Here is a 6,000-nt window from a genome sequence, read left to right as displayed (position 1 = left end):
GCAGAGCCCGGGTTCGACTCGTGGTTCCACCTGCAATGCAGCTTCCTACCAGTGTGCACCCTGGGAGACTCAGACCCCTGCCACCCACATGGGAGACTTGACTTGAACTCCCAGCTCCTGGCTTTAGCCTGGCCCTTCCTCAGGAGTTGTGAGCCTCTGGGGGAGTGCCCCAGTGGATGGAAGACTCCATCTGTACCTGTCTCTCTGCCTTTTGAATAAAGTTTTTTTTTTAAATGAAAATTTTTAAGAATTAAAAAAGAAGAAAGGGAGGAAATAATAAAAGACCATCTTTGCGTGCTGGAGAAGAGGCATGGTCCATCTGAGGAGACCTCAGAAACATGATGGGCAAATGGAGTTAAAAGATACGTTTTAGTGCAAAAAAATTTCAAATCTGTGCATTGTATTTTCCATAACTCACATTTGCATGAGCGTTTTGAAGCCCCTCCTCCTGTATGCTTGGGTTTCTGATTTTTTTTTTTTTTTTGCACTGAAAGAAACTGATCTTTTCATTTTCCATGAACTTTTTTTGAAGCCTCTTCTTAGGCAAAGTTGGTGTCACTCTCCTCTTTCTTCTTCCATCACCCACTTTCCAAATCACTGGGTCTTTCCTTCCTGCCTGCGATTAATCAATCCCATGTTTGCTTAGGATGCATTCAACCTAAGATTTGATGTAGCTGGGTGGCGGATTTGGGCACCAAGCTAGAAACTTTCCAGAAGTTAGGGAAAAAAAAAAAAAAGAGCAATGTTTTCGGTAAGTGCAGCCCAGAGTGACACAATGGACAGAAATAGCTAAGCAGATGTGACACACAGAGCCGCAGTGAAAACACAGTTTGATGGGTGCCATTTAGATGGAGCTGCCCTGTCTGGAGCCATTGCCGGGTTGACAGCTACGCTGGCCTCCGGGGGTGGGGTGTGCTTTTCGCACTTGCTCATATACCTGGGAGTCTTAACAGCAGACGCAGTTTTGCTGATTTGAGCCTGTCACATCCAGCCACAAGCTGCACGTCCCTGCTCCCATTTATTGGGGTCTCCATGGGCCTGGTTCTGGGGTAGGCCCTTAACATCCCTGAACAGGAGGTATGACCAGGTTCACCTCTTTCTGGAATCTAGGGCCTCAGAGAAGTTAAGCAAGGAGCCCAAGGTCACAGCATGTGTTGAACATCAGAATCCAGATTCCACCCAGGTGTGTGCCTGGCCACTGGTGGCGTCAGGGTGACGTGAGTCTAGGTAGGTGTAGTTCATTCCCCTCCTAGGTGTGTGACCCTGTCAAACTCTTAAACTTTTCTGAACCACTCTTTCCTGACCTATTAAGTGGAGACAACAGTCCCACCAATATCTGGGGTTGGGGTGAGGACTCAGTGGGTCAACACGTGGGTGCCCTTAGCGCAGCACCTGTCCTGTAGTGGGTACTCGGCCTGCAGCCACCCTTCTAGTGACCCCTGGCTCCCTGTCCGTCTGAACCGCAGCCTCAGGTGCCGGCTCGTGGATGGGCCAGTGGGATCGCCACCCCAGGAGAGGGCAGAGCCACTTCTGGGAGCCACAGCTGCACTGCAATTCCATGGATTCCTGGTAAAGCCTCTCTCCTCTTGCTGTGTGGTTTTGAAACATCACCTCGCGGTTAACGGCTTTCCCTGTGAATAAGCTGGACAAACCCCACCTAAGCCTGCTTTATTGAGACTTCAGGTTGGGGCCTGTGCTAAAATGACTGCGACTTTTGCTTCCCAACAGTGACTAAGTCACAGTGTGGACTACTGCTCCTGGCAAGCCGAGGACCCCGGCTGGCTTCTCCAGCAACCCAGTGTCTGTGGCCATCACCGTGTGCTTGGGGGAAGCACATGAACTTGGACATGCTTTGAAGTCAAGAATCAGTAGACAGGTAGAAATTCTATTTGCACGTTATCTAGAGGCATAAAATGACTCCAAAAGATTTTTTTTTTTCGGTAATGTGTTGATTTGCATCATTCACTCCTTGACACGATCACTAGGAGCTGGTGGGGTTCTAGTGACGTACAACCTGGTGGCCGTGTATTCGTTGCTTCCACTATTGAGCTCTGTCCCCTACAAGTGATGGGAAGTCCAGTGGTGACTATTTATAATGGCTGCCTGGCTATTGTCTTTGAGACTGCTAGAGTCACATGAACCCTTAAAAAGGGGGGGGATTCTGTTTGCTCTGTGGACACCCCAATGCCTCAGGCCTCCTTGTGAGTCCCTGACCTCATGGAGGGTGTGACTCCCACAAGTGGCAGGGGGAAGAGTCCTCTCTAGGCTTCCTCTTGGCCGTGAGAGCTGGATTTTGGCTTGAGCTGCACCCGAGCAACCTTTGTTGTGATGTGGGTGTGGTTAGAATCACAATTCACATGGTGCACAAAAGGACAGGGCTTCTCTCAGACCAGGGGCTCAGAGAGGTGAGGTGACCTTGCCAAGGCCAGCCAGCTCCTTAATATCAGAGCTGGCACTGGGGCCCAGGACTGCTGTCTGCAGTTTCTGTTGCCTGTGCTAGCAAGAGATGCCGGGAGGAAAACTCATTGCATGAGAACACCGTGCCGCTGGCGTGCAGTGGGTTGCCGACACTGGCTGGTTTTATCCTCACAAACTCCCTGCCTGGCAGTGGTGACCATTTGTACGCAGATGGAGAGCTTCATTTCCTGGCCTGTAGAACCATAAGCTCTTTCTCTCAGGCTCCGTATGGGCCTCTTTCCTCCCACCATCTTCCTCCCTTAGCTATCTTCGATGGCCTCAAAGGGGAGGTTTTAAACAGCAAGATTTCCTGGGGTTGGGGGGTAATGGGACCCCTGTCTTACAGAAAATTGTGAATGCAGAGAGCATTGTTTCCAAAGGGAGTAAAAAATGAGATGGCAGTGGGGTGTCTGGGGCGGATGGGACCCTCCCAGGCACTGGATACAAGCAGCGGTGACTGCCACCCACCCCGGCTGTCCTCAGACACAACCTCCCCGAAGAAAAGGGGACAGCAGGCGTTTCTGAGGCCTGAGTGTCCTTCGTGGCAGGTCTGCCTGGGAGACAGGTTACTGAGGCAGGTGCCCATTGTTTTCCAGATCAGGGGCGCTCTTGGTAGCATCACGCTGCAGCCCAGGACGTGAGAGTGAGCTGGTGTTGGCAAAGACCTCCAGGGAAGAACACAGCCCGGCCCAGCATGGCTTTCGAGCCTCTTCCGGGGCGCTGGGAGGCTCTCGGCACAGGAAGCGCCTGACCCTGGGCTCCGAATGCAGTAGATGTTGGGGTAGGAAAGGGAAAGAAGGGGGGTGCGCATTCTCGCCTTCCGAGTGTCCAGTTTTGTAAGGAACTGGCATTATCCCTGAAAATACCACTTTTGGGAAACGATCATATGGAAATAAAAGCTCTCATTCGTAAAGGTGTATATAAAAGAACATTTATTGTAATGTTGCTTGGAACGACAGGACATTAGGAACAACCTAAGTTGACATCTGTAGGACGGTAGCTTAAAAAAAGTATAGCTGATCTCTCCCAAGAGACCTCATACAGCTTCCAAAACTGCGGACTTGGAACTGCACCATCATAACCTGTGAAGGGGCCTGTACTGCAGTGTTTAATGGAGAAAGTACGTCTCTGAGTGACGTCTGTAACAAGATTCCATTCCAGTACTGCATCTAACAGCACAGACAGGATTTATGCCTTATATTTGCATGAACAAAAAACACAGAAAAATGTTATTACCTAAAGGCGTGAAGTCTTAGAAATAAAAAAAAATCTAGCAAAATTTACTTTTTATAAAAAAACCTCCTCTTCTGGGAAGAGAAGAAAGAGATTGGGGCGGTTATGTAGTCCAGAAGGGACAGAGGTGGAGCCGGCCACAGCCTCGTGCAGAGCCGTCCCTGCTCCTTGTGCATTTCAGGGGAAAGAATGTCCCCAAAATACTGGTGCTCAGCCCTGTGCTAGGGCAGATCACAGCGCGTTTGGCCCCCACCTGATGTCGAATGGTGCATTTGCAGAGTCAAGCCTGCGAAACTCATCAGTAAAAGTAGCAGAGGCATGAGAACTTTCGGTCTCTTGATCAAGGCTGTCCCAGCCATACTTGAGTGGAGGCTACCAGGCTATATTGAAGCTATAAAAACCAATCCATAAGACCTCTGATAGGATCTGAATACAGGAGTTCATTACTGCATTAGGGTCATTTAACCAACTCTTCCTGGATTGTATCTTTTCATCTGAGTCTAGAGTCACCCACCACACGGTTAGCCCATAGCCACTGCTAAATAAAAGGGAATAGAAAAAACCTATTGCATTATGACTTGATCAGAGCAAGGAAGAAACAACATTCTGGTTATAATGGGGGTGGGAGGTAGGAAAAGCTCATTTCTTTGCAGGCATAAGCGGCACTCTTGCTGGTTCTTTGGAATATAGTTTAAGAAGCACTGGGCTCTGGGTTGGGGAGGAGCAGGACTGCAGAAGCTCTTGGGGCAGGAGAACTGCCCAGGTGTGGGGCTGCCTGGAGGCTCAGCCAGGTAGCTAGCTGCTGCAGCCTTGGCTTGGCTCCCATCTGGCACTGCTGGGTTAGCTGCCACAGGGAGGTGATGGATGATGGCTGTGGCCTGATTCTTGAGGAGACACGGACTCACTGCAGTGTGCAGTGGCCATATGTGAGCCCTGGCCACGTGTAAGGTTCCCTGGGAGGAGGAGGGGAAGGGCACATGACATGTGTTGTGCCTCTTCGCTTTCTGCAGCAACCACGTCGGAGCAAGCCAGCAGCACAGTTGACAGGTTAGAGAAGCCGCATTCTGATTCCAGGGGCTCTGGGTCTGGGAGGCAGCAGCGAGAGTGTTAGCTGGCCCCTGGATTTGAGCTAGTACAGTCTTCACCTGCTGAGGTCCCAGGGTGGGTGTGGGGAGAACCTTCGAGACTTTCCGCAGCCTTCTGGCGTGTGCAGCTCCTCCACGATGCCTATGCTCAGCTCAAGACAAATGGGAAGACAAAGAGGTACAGAGAGTTTCCCTGGGAGGGAATTAAATGTGTCGTTGGGACCACAGATCCTACCAGCTCACGGACTCCAGAAGACATCTTTTGCTTCAGTCTAACTGGACTCTGCCAGTGACGCTTTGTGACATCTCTCAACCCTGGGCAGTGTTTGCAGACATAGCCCTTCCCAAGCGTCTCCCGCCAACCTTCGTACGCCGGCTCAACCATCAACATGACTTTGCTCGATCCCAAGGCTCCTCAGAAGCTTGGTGTTGACAGATGGATCCTTCTAGAGTGTGAGGGTTCTTGCAGTTTTGGAAGGCACTTTCTGGAACTCAGAAGAGACCTTGTTCTGCAGGTCTTTATTTCCAAATATCTTTATGCAGTTGTCTTCAACCATGGCTGCCATGTTGAAAATAACCATGCTATTTTCGAGTTAGGCACTTGAAAATAACCCTGATGCCAGACCTCAATCATCTGAAACTAGAACCAGAGCCTTGGTGCTCTTAATGCTCTCCAGCCAAGGCTGAGAATCATTATCTTGTTCCCTGGCCTTGGTTAACTTCTTGATGACCGTGCTGTGGCGTCGGACACTCGACTCGAGATCTGACTCCTGACCCTGCCACTGAGCACTTGTGTGCGGTTTTATTCTCTCCTCTGTTCTGTGGGGATAACAGCTCCTGCCTCAAAGAACTGTTGAAAGGACTACGTGATCAACCTTGTCATCCTGGAAGAGTCTCTGGTGTGTGAAACGTGCTCTCTAAAGTCTAAGCCATATGACTAGAACAAGGCCCAGCAAATGTTAATATTTGTGCTTGGACTGAGAGACAGGCATTGCTTTAAGCACTACGTACTTACTATTCAACACATCGAGTTGATCTAATGTGAAAAGGTGACACAAGCAACACAGATCAAGACTTACTTTACTTGGTAGGATCTATTGTCCCAAACTACACATGGAGCTAGCTCACTTGCTCGTGGTCCCACATGTCTTCTTGCTCTCCATCAACATCTTACCAAAGCCCCACAAAAGTTCTGTACCTTTCCAAGCCTCTGAGATGGCTGAGC

General features: G+C 50.0%; 1 long non-coding RNA gene across 1 annotated transcript; it reads left to right on the top strand.

The window, feature by feature from the left end:
* Window positions 1-1,629: 1,629 nt before the first annotated feature.
* On the top strand, window positions 1,630-3,370 carry LOC149124698 (uncharacterized). The gene is made up of 2 exons (XR_016212977.1): window positions 1,630-1,876; window positions 3,054-3,370. It is a non-coding gene; the product is annotated as an uncharacterized LOC149124698 (long non-coding RNA).
* Window positions 3,371-6,000: the final 2,630 nt, after the last annotated feature.

The sequence above is a fragment of the Oryctolagus cuniculus genome, chromosome 9 (genome assembly GCF_051225735.1).
Source record: "Oryctolagus cuniculus isolate XC-2025 breed Fujian yellow rabbit chromosome 9, ASM5122573v1, whole genome shotgun sequence".
NCBI lineage: Eukaryota > Metazoa > Chordata > Mammalia > Lagomorpha > Leporidae > Oryctolagus > Oryctolagus cuniculus.
This window is presented reverse-complemented; position numbering and strand designations above follow the sequence as displayed.